Below are 17,782 nucleotides of genomic sequence, written 5' to 3' on the forward strand. Positions count from 1 at the left end.
CTTAACGTAACACAAAACATCACGTAGGTACCCAAACCAAGCAACGATACGAAAATTTGAAATTCTAATTAGCCGCAAATGAAACATAAAATTTTAACAGCAGACAATGGATTTTGTCATCCATATGTGTGAATGCTTCATGTACCTACCTAGTTACCTATGTTTATATGTTGTATACACACACGTCTCCTTTAAACAATGTTGATACTTGAAGGTAAGGCGACCCATCAGCTATTTTTAAATATAGAAACAATAGTAATTGAAATATTATATTTTACTGGTGTCTTGTGTTTCACCTATAACTGTGTTTGTCTTTTATTGAGTGGGGAAATCTCGCGTAGAGAACACGGCCCACGTGGAAGAAGACGTGGGTTATGAAGGATTTTTACAGACCAAAACGTCATTATGTTCCGTCGAGTCGCTTTATTGTTGAATGATGGGGCCACGGTTGCTGGTTAATGTTCGTATTATGAGTTCACCTAAACCGTCTCTATTGGGATTAGGAAGGGAAATAGACAAAAAGAAGAAAAAGAAATTATTTTTCATTGAGAAATTAAATAATAAAATAATAGGTATAATGAATAATAATTATTTCAAGAAAAAACAGACCAAGGCAAAATCAAAAAGAACCTATCAGAAGAACGTTAGGTTGTGAATAGGTAAGTGGTCAAACATGTTATTTGTTTACGTAGGTACTTGTCGCGGTTGCAAAATAGAGCTCTGGCTAGAGTCTAGACTATTGACGTACAACAGACATATATAAAAATTGTCTGAAACAAAACCGCCGCGATGGTGTATTAGGCAGTGCAGTTTTCTAATGAGCGTGCATAGTAAATAGACTTTAGACATTACTGCCACGTAATAAGGTATTCATATATGATTTTTTTTTTATTTAAGTATATATACAGTTATTTTTGCCTACATACAAAGTGACTCCGACAATTTTAACGATTCTTAATTCGACAGCATTTTCTTGGATTTGTTACTCTGAAACTCTCGATAAACTCGGTAATTGAGTTTTCAACCGATTGGCGTAATTCCTTATGTGTTGTATGTGAAATTATTGTCATTCGATGGTACCATTTTAGAATCTGAAGCGGTGACATCTTAATATCTGGGCTGTGAGTGAATTTTTTGTAGAATAAGATTTTTTGACGGCCTATTAAAAAGCTATTGTGAGTTTAGATGTTAAATAGTACATAATGGTTAAAATGCAGACATAATGACGTTACTAAAATGATGATACATGCCTAGGTATAAGGACTCTTCGACAGTCCTATCACAATAACTCGTTAACAATCAGTTACCTACTCTTTTAATAGAATGTAATAAAAACGATAAATTTGGTTATTGAATAGACGAAATTCATATCTTGACCAATTCATTGTTTTGCTTCTTACCGTATTAGACGCAACATAGCATTTTGTTGTAATGACCGCAAAAATTACCACAAATAAAACACATCTTTAAAATATAAAGTAAGAAATATTTATTTACTCCTAAGTTCAAGGCCCTCTTGATTTTAACTAAATGTACGTTAATTCTCCCGTAATTTAGAAAAAAAAGCACGTCTTAAATTTTAGATAAAAAATCTCGAGCCAGGCCCTAAAATTTTATGATATATATCATCATCAAGAATTTAAATTACTTACTTTAAGAGATTCAAGTATACCTGCCTATTTATGTTAGCCCAGTCAAATTAGCCCAAAAGATAAGTATAAAAATTAGGACAGTAAAAAAATTCGAAAGAATATACGGTAGGTACTCTTTGGTACCTTAGGTATATCATCCGGTTCCCGGGATCTTGTCACTGAAAGTGAATCAATGGAACTCAATGGAGTCTAGTCAGTAGTCCAGTGTAGCAGTGGGAGTTCGACATAACGTGGAACCTTTTTGCCGAGCGCCTTGAATAGACGCAAATGTTTTATCCACTTTAATAAAAGGTCTAGGTACCTAAACCATTGGTTAAAATAATTGTGGTAATTTGATTAAGATGATTCGCAAAAAAATATGGAAAGTCAGAGTTTGAAATATCGTAATTTTCGTGTTTTCGTATAACAAGAAAATGAAATTTATAAATCGCACTGCACAGGAAAAATCTTTATACAATAAATTTTCGGTAACACTTCCATGCAAACATGACGTAACAAAATTGAAACAAGTGTCTATATTCAGATATGTATAACTAAATTTACATTTTAAAAACAAAAAATATATGTTTATTTTAAATAAATTCACAACGCTTTGTACGAGAAGTGCAAAATTTATTCGTTTTATATATGAAATAATGTATTCAGAAGCCTCAAGTACCAATATTGTTCAATATTAATATTGCATATAAATTAGATAGATCTGTTCAGTTTGTACCCTCTATTCAATATAATCTAATAGATACTCTATAATCTAATAGGTACATACATACGCATTCTATTTTGATATTGTTAAACTAATACAACAAATTGATTATTTGCCGCTTCGTATGGTTTCGCTTTCATTCGAATGCATCAGTATTATAGTGGCTACATTTAGTATTCACTTCTTCTACTTAAACTATAAATAAACCAGAACTAAAACAACACAGCACGCTTCAACAAACAATACAGAAGAACGACATCATCCTCGAAATGGTAGGATAGCGAAATGCCTACGTAAAGCTTTCTTCCAAACGCCCGTCGAACAGCGGTGTTAATTATTACGCTAAACGAGAACTGGACCCTCGAATTGAACAAGTTCGGCGGCAATCGGCGGCGACAGATTTCAAGTTATCACGAGATCCGGTTGTACGACAAACGACACGAATGTTGGCATTGCAACTCTTCCTTAACGCGGCGGGTCAACGGCCGGGATCAGCTAAAATTGTACTCATCTAACCCATACGCAGTTTACCACCCATTGCCAAAAGAACGCTTTACATCGATGCGAATGCAAATAAATCTATTTGTATGCGCCTTTGTTAAGTCAGATGGTTTTAATGAGACTTGTTTTTTTGGGTTATATTTGTTTAAACGCCATCCAAATAATGTTCACTATCAGATCTAAAGAAATCAATGTTGTTTTCACGCCTCATATATATCTATATTCCATGTTTATATGATATAGAGAAAACATTACCTTGTTTGGGTAAATAAAGTGAGAAAATGTCGGATCGATATTGAAATTCTCCCCCCAGAGAAAAGCAACATTGTTTCTAAATATATGTTCAACAAATATCAAAGGTAAACGTAACTGAGTCCAAATTGAGATCAATCCGCTTTCTTTGTTCGACGCAACGTATTACATAACATGTGGTGTCTGAAAAAGTATTTTAAACTATTATACGTGGGCTTAAAGGTTATAACACTTTTAAGGTACCTACGTCGAAATGAGATCTCATATCAAATCTACTAAAAATAATATAAGAAGTAAGTTCATTTAAATGCACGTATGAACCGAATCGAAATGTGTTCTGAAGCATATTATACATACTTATAATTTATTTGTAAAAAAATATATATAAACGTGGTCTAAATTCCGCACATCCCGTCCATAAATAACAATATCAATGTACTCTATTCTATTTCAACACAAGTGAGTAGATTACATTGTTGATGATAAGAGAATCGCTTTGTGACCAAGCATCGCTGTTCTAAATCAACCCTCAATATAGTTATTATCGATGGTAAATATTTAGTCATCGATATAAATTATGATAAAAGTGACTGCAAGCCACTATGCCGTTGAATAATAATAAAAAATGACAGCACTGGAGAAATGTTGTTTTATGTGTGTGCTATTTAACACTAATATATAAATAGAGCTTTGTGGATGAGACTTCAGCAGCTCGTCGTCTTACCTCAGAATATACCATATTTTTCCTTCCGATCCGAAATCCGGCTACGGCGGACGTTCTCAAACGTACAGACGCATTACAGTACACATGACGTATGCGTAGCTACGGTTAACACAAAACGTAAACTATCGGCCTGTACTCGAACTAGACGCGAATAAACAAGACAGTCAAATGGTTACAATCGAATCACGAATCTCAAGTGCTTCCGCTACACTCTTAGAGACAACTAGCAATAATAAATAGTGATAAACCGATATCAGTCCGCATTTTCATTGTTTCGCAGACAGATGCTTCTAGACGATGCTATTTAAAAATCATAATATCTTCACTGATAGCTCCTATCTCACCTCACCGCCACTGTAAAACGGCGTGCTATCCACTTGTTTACAATGTTGATAGTACTGTGTCTACATAACGAGTAACAAATGACCTTTTGCTTCTGAAACTATCCATTACGTCACCGGGTTCGTGTAAACGAACGAGGACAATATTAAAATTACTTTTTACGTCACAAATACATGCAAAATGTAACCTGTAGGTCATAGTATAACAGGAAAATAAGTTTTGAACAATATTATTGTTGAGACAATAAAATAAAAAACAAACAATAGGTACAATGCACCAATTGAACACCATACATAACGCGTACAAGTGTGCATTAATCACATAATAATATCAGACGAACAACTTTATACAATAGTCGCAAAACAAGATTATCCAGCTATTAAAAAAAAAATATCCCAGACCCACAATTTTTTTTTCTGATCCAAAAAACACACCTGAGCATTGTACGTCCAGTGAAATAAGGTTACACCTACATCAAAATCGAAGAAATCGTCGAAACTAAACTCCGTTAAAGCCATTAATTCAGAATCTCTATTATTAGCTCTTGCATTCAAATAAAAACCTTGTAACCGTTTTTGAGTTTCGAACTTATTTTAACAATTGAATCAATGCGAATATCTAAAATATTATAATTTCAGCATTTGATCGTTTTCAATTATTAAAATCTTAAAATCGATTAATTCTAAATACATCTCTTAACGCTTTTCCCTACTCATATCGTGAGTACAACAGATTAAACATTATTTTATTATAATTTATTAGTATATAATTAATATCAATGAGATTTTTTATCTACGATACAAGTAAAAACAAAGTCGCAGCTTGTACTCTACACTTCAGTTAACTTTCATAAATATGTAACTAACATGTACATAGAAATTTAGCCTCTATTGCCAAAAGCGAAACAACAATTTACCATCAATCACTACTCTAATTGTCCTATTATTTACATAGAAAACTATGTCATATTCCAACGTTATAAACGCCAGATTCGTAGTTAAAGATAACGTCACTGCTAGCACAACGAATTACAACGGAACCAGATAACCTTGAGCGGCTATTTTGAATTACCATGCCACGTTAGTATAATTTTGTTTACATTACGTTTTTTATACAGCATTCAACACGTAATCAAGTGCCCGAATGGCAATGAACTTAATGGATATACGTACATTACACAAACATGTCATAAGTCACCCTTATAAATAACCTATATACTAACCGTCCGTAATATTATAAATGCGAACGTTTGTACGGATGTGTGTGTGTGTTTGTTGCTCTTTCACGCAAAAACTACTGAACCGATTGCAATGAAATTTGAAACATAGATAGCTGAACAACTGGAATAACACATAGGCACTTTTTATCCCGATATTCCTACTCAGAGATCACGTACATATTATCAAAGAGAAGTAGAAACCTAACGATCTCTTCATAAAGTATTTAAATAAATGCTATAAACAAAGAGTAATGAGCGAGAAATTAAAAACGTTATCAACCGTTATCGTGATAAACAGCAAACAATGGAAATGGTGATTTCCGAGAATTGTTTATGAAAAATTACCTACAATGAACAGACACAACGAAACGATATATGTAGTATAGCTAGGAATAGTTTTAGTATCACTGTTATAAATATTTTGTTATTGTCGATGTCGACTTATCGGCCTCTTGTATCAATGGATAGCGCGCACGCGTTACATCTTATAAATACTTATTTACTTAGGTACTTACCTACGTTTCGAATTCGATTTCCAGTAATAAGTATATGGAATATCTTCTAAATTGATCCGGGATAAATGCATCTATAAAACATATTTAAATTATGAACTGTATCTATTTGGGACTCACAAACAGCCAGGGCACACGGCCAATTTTTTGAATATTCCTTTAAATTTTGTTAAATGCTGAAAAGAGAACAAAACATAATCTCCAGCCAGTAACGTCGATTGAACAGAAACACAAAAAAAAAACAAATATCATATATGTAGCATTTGCCCCAAACCTACTGGTACATACAGGTACCTAATACCTATAATCTATATATACTAACGTACTGTCAATGCTCTAAACTTTGAGTCAACAAAAAGACCCAATTTCGCAACACCATAATAACGTATCGTACAGTTTCATACATTAAAATGCGTCAGTTGAAACCGTTGTTTGTATGACTAACTCGCAAACACGTGGTGGAAACGTCGCGTATATCTCAATTACGGGACACGTGTCAATTGAAGCGAGTGACTGCTGCGCGGAATCTGATACGGTACGTGATCATACTGAAGGTCTTTGGATAACGATGGAAGTAAGCTGGTTACTTTTAAAATATCCTACTAATATTGTAAATGCGAAAGTTTGTAAAGATGCGTGTGTGTTTGTTGCTCTTTCACGCAAAAAGTACTGAACCGATTGCAATGAAATTCGACACGTACACAGCTGGACAACTGGAATAACATATAGGCAACGTTTTATCCCGATATTCCTACGGGATACGGACTTACGCGGGTGAAGCCGCTGGGCGCAGCTATTTATTCATAATCTCTTGTCGCCGATTTTAAGCTTTTTAGAAAGGGTGGGGTTGTAGTAGATTAATTCTACATAATACACGCGACGCCGCCGCAAGGGCTTTGTCCGCGGCGATGCTGGATATGCGAAAACACATCCTCTCCTAAAAACGGGATAACCCTATACCGTTTTTAGTAGAGGAGAGGTGAGGAAGGTGGGTGGTTCGAATTAAAATATGAAGGGAGAATATGAGAAAAAGGTAGGTCGATTATGAGCAGGTTTGAGCGAAAATAGTAAATAGCGAATAAGGCGGGATGATGATATAATTTTTTTTTGTTCTTTTAAAATGTCACTAAATTCATGTATACGTAAATCATTTAAATGGTATAAAACTAAAAAAATTAAAAAACAAATAGCTTTAATTCATTTTATTTGCTATCTCTCTCTGCCTTATTATTATTCGTCTTTTTAGTTAACTTACTTAGTTTTTTAGAACCAGTCTGCCTGCACTGTGTATCGACAGAACAGAAGTAAACATTCACAGACTACACTCATGATGGCAGTAAAAAAAATCTAAATGTCAGATTGTATAATAACAATAATCAATAATAATCATACAAAAAACTCGTTTTAACTGCGCCGTAGGTAGTCTGAAGAGCTTTTTAAACTCAAGTAGGTGCAACACATTTCGACTCTAACCGCAAGTAGTTTCATTTAATTAATTCATTTTCTTACATTTAATAAAAGTGCTATTTACCAAATGCATATCAATAACAAATTGACATTTGATTAATCTATCTGTGTTTTAATCTCCCAAAAAGCTGCACAAATTTTGACAAGAATTTAATCTATAGATAACAAAGTTACTGTTACTTTGAAAATGAATATGAAACAACACGAACAAAGACGCGGGCGACAGCTGTCTATTACGAAATATATAAACAAGAGGTGTCATTAAAAACTACTTGTGGCAACCGTTAGCTCGCGCATTTCGTAATATCGATAGCAACTCTTCGAAAGTATCTCTCGATAAGTCTCTCTGTTATCTTAAAAACAAAATGGCTGGAACTAGTTATGCTACTGTAATATCTCTGCCAGGCAACCTGGCTGCTGTTAAGCAATAAGGCCGACTCTTGTACAAACGCCTTTTTTTCTGTTTATTGTATTCTTGTTGTTTCTTACGAAGTTTGTGCAATAAAGCATTATAAATATATGTAATACAAAATACTTAATAGTACTATGGTGCTAACTACTCTAACCTACACTGACAGAGTGACCACCCAGTGCCAAGCAAATTTGTTATGTGAATTTATTGTAATATATACGTGTGTAATTGATTAAAGTATAAACTCCTCGCTAATAAATGATTGGTTACAGTGCGGGCTAATGAACTACTTGTAGGTAGTAGTGTACTTTATTAATTAAATCGTGTTTTATTATTGTTTTCGTTACAGGTTGAATATAGAACAATTTCACCTTGCGATCGCTGCAAATTTTATTCATTCGAATGTTGTTTTTATTATTTAATTTAATTAATGTGCTTCCACTTGCCAGCGTCAAACATCTATGTACGATTAGCGTTATCAATGTGATAAGATACACTAATGTCTGATGATTAATTAGTCATTTATAATGCGAATTAATGTTGTTTTTATGTAACCTTTCCACCCAAGGTGGTCAAAGGAAATTGCCATGCCGAGTGTTATAGGCTACACATATATGTACCACGGGTAAAGCCGGTACGGGCCGCTAGTAAATTATAAAATTAGACGATTTACATTCTCGTACTATATCACATTATCACTATTGCTTACGAATGGGAAATTCCAAAATTATAAAGCATATTATTAATTAACAAGCGTTTCGCGTGAAGCTCGCGTGCCCTTTCACTATTCGTTATCGCACCCACACAACAATCCATCCAACTATTTCACGCCCTTCAAATATAATACGTAAATAAGAACTTATCCTTCACCTACGTGTGTAGGGGCAAATAGGTGAAACTTAAGTTGGATTTAAATGCTTAGTATTCTGCGAACTAATAAAATCAATTTAAACGCTATGGTACAAATATTGTTTGTAGCCCGATAAAGGCCATATGATATTGTTTTTATTGCAGAAATCCCATGAGAACGAGAACTATGCGGGAAAAGTACCAGAAAATTTTGTATCTGAGGATAGTAAGGAGGCTAGATAGTGGCATAGGCTACTTAATTTACCGCGGTGAAATATCTCCATGAGAATTTCATTCACCGGGCGACTGAAGCCGCAGGCATAAAGCTAGTAACATTTTAAAAATAAATCTCCCTATATCCTAACATTATTACACGCAACAAAAAACTCAAATCTAAAATCTCGATACATATTTGGTATCTACTATGTAGATTTTTTCTTTTGATTCAATCTACCGATGTCATAAATTCGGATAAAACATAATAGGTAAATATAACCGACGGCATCAAAAACATTTTTGTACCTAAATTGTCTCCATTGACGTCCCTGCAATGATTGTAAAAAAATAGATAAGTAATCTACTATATAAAAATAAGTCGGGTTTTCCTTCCTGACGCTATAACTCCAGAACGCACGAACCGATTTCCACGGTTTTGCATTCGTTGGAAAGGTCTCGGGCGCCGTGAGGTTTATGGCAAAGAAAATTCAGGAAAAATTTCAACTGAAAAGCGGGAAAATCATTTTTTAAATACAACCATCTGGTGGCGAAACGGAGTTCGCCGGGTTTGCTAGTGTTTAATAAATTATAATATTGAAAATCATATTAATTATTTATTATTTATCATACTACACATACATAAATACGTATACGATAAATACGCGTTTTTAACTTATATTTTATTGACGAATGGTGCGCCATTGAAAATTTCAATGTTGTATAGGGCTGTCAATCAAATAAAAACAATGATGTGATGTCAATTATTATTTATATGTCTTCTTTCTTTGTATCTACAATTGTTCGGATATGAATAGAGTAACTTAATGAATTTTGTCAATTAGCACATCCTAATTATAAATTACACTAAACTCTTAGCATGACGCAACATAAAGTCAGATCTATAATTTGATATCAAACACGTACCTACATAACAACAATTAAGTCGTGCACCATCAACAACGCTGGAGCGAATTCGAGTTACATTTTTAGCCAACGCCATTTTCCTCTGATTTACTTTAGACAAAAAAATAAATAAAACGGAGCATCGCTTCAGATCCCGGAAATGCGACATTTCTACAAATATTTCACATCTTCGACCTCCAGGAATCCTTGTACACACAAGTGACAACCCTACTAAAGGCCCCGCCAAGGTCACTAACGGGAAACGTGGTCCAACAACATTGAACGTGATAAACATTATCGTATACCCGACGCCTAACGTTATACTAAACGAAACAAAACTCTGAACACATTCCATCTAACTACTAGGTTTGTACAAATAGGGTAGCGATACAGCTATTTCCTATAACATTATATGTACCAACACGCTAATTAATGTTGCTTGTATAACAAAATCCCTCATTGAACCTTTGAACACAAATTACATAATACATCAACTTGCTCTAAGGTTCAAAAAAATTGCAAAATAATCCTATCCTACTAATATTATAAATGCCTAAGTTAGTAAGTATGTGTGCGTGTGTGTGTGTGTTTGTTGCTCATTCACGCAAAAACTACTCAACCGATTGCAGTGAAATTTGGTACGTAGACAGCTGGACAACTGGAATAACATATAGGCAAATTTTTTTATTCCGATATTCCTACGGGATATGCACTTAAGCGGATGAAACCGCGGGGCGCAGCTAGTAGTTATATACATACAAATAAAAACCGTACATATATATAATGCTGCGCAAGATTTCACCGATCCCGATAAAGTATACTTATTGTCTTTTTTATATTGCGAGTTGAGCAATGGTGGCACAATGGGAGCAGTGGTGGATGAAAAAGTGGGGGTGTCGAGTCGAGACCAGAAATAAACAGTTTTTTTTTATTCAATTCATCTATAGATTATTCACATCACCATTGCACTAAATGGTGAAACCCGCATATCCAAGAATTTGAAAAACTTCGACTATATGGAACCTCTGCTAACCCACACTCAACCAGCGTGATGGATTATGGCTTGAACCCCCACACCTATGTCATCATCTTATATAGGCAACTTTCTTATTGTTCGAATCAAAGACAACTCTTTAGGAAGTTCTTGAAAATCCATTATGTCCACATTCATACCAATTATGTACCTATTGTGATCAATTGAATACTAATAAATAAATTAATAAATATATTTACACCGGAATAACGATATAGTTTTACTTATAATAACTTTTTCAATATTTATGTAGGCGATAAAAAAAAATCCTTTGTTTATAAATTTCAATAATTTAATTAATTCTTTTCAATTTATATCATAATTATAATGTAATTGAATGAATATTATTAATTTTAATGAAGAATTATAATGTTAGGTATTCTCAACGAATGTTGAGATGTTTCATTTTAATACATAACAAAGAAATTTGCAAATCACATGTAGAAGCAACTAGTAAAAACTTACAGATGCATTCTTTCCAAAACTTTCTGTGATCCACGTGACATCACTCGGAAATTAAAATTGATGCCAAGAAAATTCCCGCCAAAAAACACCAACTATTTTCAGCCACGGCACAAATTACCAAAATACACTAACACTTCTATGGCTATTTCATTCACAGATAATATGAAAACGAAAGTTCTAAATGGAACTTTCCATGGGGCAATAAAAAAAATTTTTTTTTAAATATCGAACGCAGACAATGCGCCACGAGGGTCCAACACTAACGAAGCGGGAAATAACACAAATAAAATATATGCTATCTGTGTATGATATGGCGGGTCGAGCACCCGTTCACAACTGCGCTATGTCTCTAAACAGATCGCACCTATTATCGAAACGGTCGTCATTATGTATATTTTATTCATATATTAATTCAAAAGCGCCTTTGTTCTTTTATTTCTAGAGCGATGACTTTTGACACTTAGCATAAAGCAGGTAGGTACGTAAGAATGTCTGGGTAATTTGTGGTACTTTTAATTTGGTAAAATATAATTAAAATTGGACGGTAAAACGTATAATTAAATGGAAATATGTTAATTTACTTTGGAATTTTAATACAATAACTTCAATTTATTATTATATTACACAATATTTAATAGACAATAAACATCAATTAATGTATACTAATATTATATGCTATACTAATATTATTTATTGAGGAAGGCTATAGGCTATATATGTACCACGGGCGAAGCCAGGGCGGACCGCTAGTCAATTATAAATAGTCTTTATTATATATATTTTTATTTATTTAGACCATATAAACCCACACAGACTATTCCTACACATTAAATATTTTAATATAATAATAATGTTTCAATTAAATTGTGGATATCATTAGCCTAATTCCAAAAACAAACCAGTGGTTTGATATAAGCTTTCAACATTTTACGACAATTTAATCACATTAAAAACATTAAACTTTCTCAAATTCGATATGACAAATTTCCATTCAACTTCTCCCATCTTCCGGCATCGTGAATTGGAGCCAATTATATAACATCATATAATATGAAGTAATACAACAATGCCGAATGCCAATCTATGACAAAGATATATATACTTTTAATAGAGATAATAATATCAATCGAACTCTCTAAAAAGTACATTGTTTGCAATTTGGGGTTATTAAAAAGTTTTTTTTTTTTTTGGGTTCGTGGTTACGCGCGCATGTTTTCATGTCATTTCAATCATAACTATATTATTTAGTATCGTTGAATTGTAGCAGCCTCGACATTTTTCGGCTTTTACAACAATCTCAAAGGCGTTGTACTACTGTATATTGTTTTGTTTATAAGTTCTGTGTTAGTAAATAAATTTATAAAAAATGTGACATTTTCAAATGACATTATTTTACCGAATTTATCACATTTTAAAATCGATATGATTAATATCACAACTTATATAATATTTGAACAAAAGCAAAAAATAGCAGCATCTACTTAGAACGTTCAGCTAATTTTCATACAATCATGCAAAAAGTATAAGAGATATTATTCAATTATTCAATTCAATTTGTTGATGAGTGGCAGTATTGCGTTGCCACAATTTTACCATTATCACGTTGTGGAAAGTTTTACACAACTCAACTATTTATAAAGCAAGAATATCATTATTATATACTAGCTGCGCCCCGCGGCTTCACTCGCGTAAGTCAAGCATATCAAAAAATAGACCATGTACTTTTTTTTCATTATTTTCATTTACCCGTTTTATTACTTATAGAAATATGTGCATCTGCCCAGCTAGGAATTAATATAAATTACAAACACGACGTTACGTAACACATCCCCCCCAACAAAACGAGTTAACGACCTGTTAATTAGTCTTTATGACTACTAAAAACAAAATCATAAACTTACATGCAACGTAATAATCACTCGACTGTTTTGTAGACAAAAAGTTTTTACTTCACTGACAAAAACAACACGTATAATGTTAAAACAGTTCACAAGTACTGCTTTACTATAAAAAATAAATCGACGAATAATATCATAAACTTATGATACTTCTACGTAATTACTTAAGACACAAAACCGGCAAAAAGCTTATCGCTAAATATTATTTTTTTGTGCGTAAAAACAGCGCTATCACATTTTATGTTTTTTGTTGTTAATGTTTATCATTCTATTTATGGGCGGTTAATGTTTTTATTAAGCAGTTCTTTTAGTTCTTTTAGTACAAACAAAAAATTGTGTACTATTATTATTATCAATGATCGAAGTATCACCTGGATGATTCGATTTACGTAATTGAATAAACTTTATCAGTTGAAAAATTATGGCTTGTTTAAACTAGTTTAATATATCTCAAAAGAACAATGCCATAGACAGAACTTTTATTTTTGACAACACACTTATCTCTAGAAAACTCCGAAGTTTCTTTGATTACCTATTCTTGGGATTAATCATATAACCATTTATTTTTAACATAATAAGATCATAAAGAAGCTGAGTTGTTGAAAACTTCGAGACAAAATGAATAGATAGTCAAGATAAGGCTATAGCCTGCTCAGTCTAAAAATGTATAACTGCCTAAAACATACACATGGAAACAAATATCTGCTGGTCGCTTTAAAAACTGGAAACTTCTAGTAACAAAGTAAGATAACCTCCACATTAAGAGGGTGGAGAGATTAATTGATGCATGTAACCAAAGTAAATTATCTCAACTGTACAGCAATGAATAACTGTTATAATGAGTAATGTTTAATGATTTTCATCAAAGTACCCATCAACTATGTACTGATATAATCAATTGATTGAATGCTAATTGAACTCCATGAGGTTTACACATATTTGGTAGCGTGACTGAATAACTTTGCCAAAGACAGCTGAGTCCTTAAATAGTTGAAATATAATATGGGAAATATAATAACATGTTGTCTCTGTACAATTGGTTGTCATTAAAGCATACTTCAATTTTTTTTTACAATAACCAATCTAAATGATAAAAATTCTGTGTGATTTAAAGGAGATAAACAATTGAAATCGTTCATTGATTTTATCATTCTTTATGAAACTTACTAACTTTTTTTTATAATGTCTCTCATTCTCAACAATATATACTATAAAACATACTTGTTTCTTTTATTCGTTTGTTTATTTACAAATACAGTGACCAAGACCACAGAAAAAAGAATAAACTGATGAAAAGCTATTAAATTAATAGCTTTGCTGTTTACAACATGCTAGGAAAGTACATTATATTATTTCCTATGCTCTATTTCCCTGTTGACTCACAATGACATTCATTCATAGTTTCTTTGTTCCAATTTTTAAGTATAGCATTTTATAATACTTAAGTTGCATTTACTAGCAGTTACAACCATAGCAAGTTATATTTAATCTTCATCCATATAAAAAAAAATGTAATAAATTTTAATTAGATAAATGAGTTTTTTTAGGAAAATATTCAAATGCTTGTAATTAAAAGAGATTTAAAATTCAATGAGGACTTTAACTTGACTTGTGAACAAAAATATCCTATATTAAAACATTAAACCTAACCGGCCCTAGTGCACAGTGCACACAAACCATAAAAATGCAAAAAAAACGTGACAAGACTTGGTGCAATTGCACTCAATGTACTCACAATAACTGTACATTATAAGGCTGTAGACATAGTGACACCATCTGTTGAATGATTTTGCTACCTATAAAAACTTGCACAGAAACATACAATTATTTCTGCATTTGAATACTTAGAAATAATAGTGTATAACAATTTCTATGCTAATAATATGAAGCTGAACAGTTTGTTGGAATGTGCTTACCTCTGGAACTACTGGACCAATTTGAATGAATTTTCGATTCAGTATTGGATATGTACATGATCCCTGAGTGCTATAAGGCTATATGAGGTATATATCAACTCAAAGGCGATGTCTTCTGTGACGGAATTTTAATATATACAAAAAATATACTTGAATTGCAGTCACTAATTCATAAGAATCAAACCTATTTGAAAGATGAAAAGATAAATTGAGTTGATAAATTAAATTTCAGTAAAGATGAAAGACTATTTAAAAATAACATTGTGAGTACTCTTTGTTGATTTCTTATTTTATAGGTACTTAAAAATGTTTTTTAAATCACTTTACTTTGTGTAACTTTTATTACCGTTAAACAGATTCCATAAATGTTATTTTCCTTTTTGTCTAATATTATAACACTACAACACTAATATTATAAAAAGTAAACTTTTGTAATTTTATATGTACATTTTCACAGAAAAACCACTTAACCAAATTCAAAAATTCTTGCAACTTCTCTGAGTGACATAAGCTATGTACTTATGACCAGGGGCCAGGATGAAGCCGGTATGAACAGCTAGTTTATAATAAGTTTGTTGAAAAGAAGACACAACATATGCTTTGTGATTATGTAGTTTCAACCCTTTCAATATACAAACATTTGAATGCCTAGGGTTAAGTTGAAAAAGGCATCCTTACTAATATCATCAATGAAAAAGGGTTTGCCTGTCTTTCACATAGAAATGGAGTGATTTTACGGTATGTTTTCTATATCTAGAGAAGTAGGTTGTTGTAGGCTATTATTTACCACAGTAGAAAATCTCAATACCATGGGATATACCTTTGATTATCCTGCCACATCTATAAGTTGAAATCTATTTGTGTGTTAAAAAAGTACATAGTAAATACTATAATAAGATAGACAAGTAACTATTGTAAATAAGCCCTTATTCCTCTCACCTTGGAATATAAAAAATAAACTAAAACACTATAATATAATCACTGTAACATCAGATATGTTTATGCCTTTACTTTCAACAAAAACAATCAGCATTTAATAAGCATAACTTATTAAAGAGCCCATATCAAATAGATCTTTATTTGTTAGTAAATTGTATTTAGAATTTGCTTACTAACACATTAATACAATGCCAGTGGTTCTGACTGTGTTGCTTACGCAATAGGGTTCATTTTACAAAACAGTGTTTTCCTTACAAGTGCTCTTGCACTGAGTTTGCACCGAAGGAGTTTTAGAATCATGTATTCAGATAATTTGAATTATTTTACTGGATCATACTATGCAACTTATTTTCATATAGATATAGATATTATGTCACTGAATAGTTTAGGTAATATCAAGATTATTTTGTAAATGAGTTTCTATTTGAGAAAGAAATGTTTTTGGTTTATGTACTTACATTTCTACATATTATGTTGATTATTGAATCTTATCTTTTTTGCGCTTTCCTTGTATATCCGTGATATTCGGATCATGCAATTCTTTATATCCACTAAGACTTTGCATAATCAGTGTATTTAAATAACGAAACCAGCAATATCTAGGTAGGTGTCATAGCTTTTAAATAGTTTTCATACAATAAATGACTATCAAACAAGTAATGTAATTCTTACTTACCTAATTGACTGAATGATGAATAAAATTCAAGAGATTCCTTAAAAAATCCCTATCAATAATTTGGAAGCCTACGTATGTCACTGTTAAATTCGAATCACAACACCACACATCGATTTTTATTATTTTTCACAAGTATATCTTTATCTATAAATTCACAAAAAGGTTATTGGCTTTTATGAATATTTCATACACTGAAATTTTTTGACTCTCATTCGAATATCAATCTGCAATAATCACATTCGTTTTCACTATTTAGTCTTTGTTTCTGAAATTTGACGTTCGTCGTTCGCACTTCACAGTATAAAAAATTAAGTGACATTTGACAGATTACAGATATGTGAATAGCATAGACCATAAATAAAAGTATATCCAAGGTTAAGACTTAGATTATGAAAAAAAAGATTTCAATGAATCATAAAAAAATTATAGAATATGTGCGATAGCTATTACAATGATTGATTCAAAAATATTGATTGATTGATTGATTTATGAAAAAAAAAACTATTAACTATAAACCCATTTTACAATAAAACAAACTAATTTGTTTCAAAAATAGTGTTGGTGAATGAATCGGAAAACATGTGACAGCAGCATAAAAACACTACTAATGTGTGGAACATATTTTTGTCATGATTTTAGGCAATTCTTCAATTTATACGTAATAAAGGTACTGACATGCGCAATAACATCCCGCGCTGTATTGATTTTTCTTCTAGATAAACGTAACAGTATCATAGTACATATGGTACAGAAATTATCGAGATAATAATAATGATTAAAATATCATACTTAATTGGACTGTACTTTCTATTAGGAATGTTTATTAAATGTCGAGGAGAGGAGAACGTCGGTACATTTACCTTCAAAGAGTTTCAGTATAAAGACACACCGAAAAATGTTAGTATTACACAATATAGCTTCAAATTACGGAATGTAAAACTTAAATCTGTATTTTATGTTCCGTGCTTCAAATAATAACTTTTTTTACGTTTCAAACATGACACATAAAATTAGTATATAATATATTAATAACATCAAGCTGTACTATTTTAACACAAATACTTGTTATCATTCCAGGAAATGACATTTCGTGAGTACGAAAC

The 17,782-nt window shown here is 32.1% G+C and overlaps 1 protein-coding gene across 2 annotated transcripts in view; it reads right to left on the reverse strand.

Annotated features, from left to right (window-relative positions):
* LOC119836903 overlaps positions 1-16,960 on the reverse strand; it is a 45,329-nt gene extending 28,369 nt beyond the window's left edge. Inside the window, exon 1 of one of the 2 annotated variants that reach the window (XM_038362355.1) lies at positions 16,680-16,960. The gene's annotated coding sequence lies outside the window, so the exon portion shown is untranslated. Of the gene's footprint in view, positions 1-11,250; positions 11,543-16,679 lie in introns of those variants that run through there. The other variant, XM_038362356.1, reaches the window with a different exon arrangement.
* Positions 16,961-17,782: the final 822 nt, after the last annotated feature.

This window comes from Zerene cesonia, chromosome 26 (assembly GCF_012273895.1).
Source record: "Zerene cesonia ecotype Mississippi chromosome 26, Zerene_cesonia_1.1, whole genome shotgun sequence".
Lineage (NCBI taxonomy): Eukaryota > Metazoa > Arthropoda > Insecta > Lepidoptera > Pieridae > Zerene > Zerene cesonia.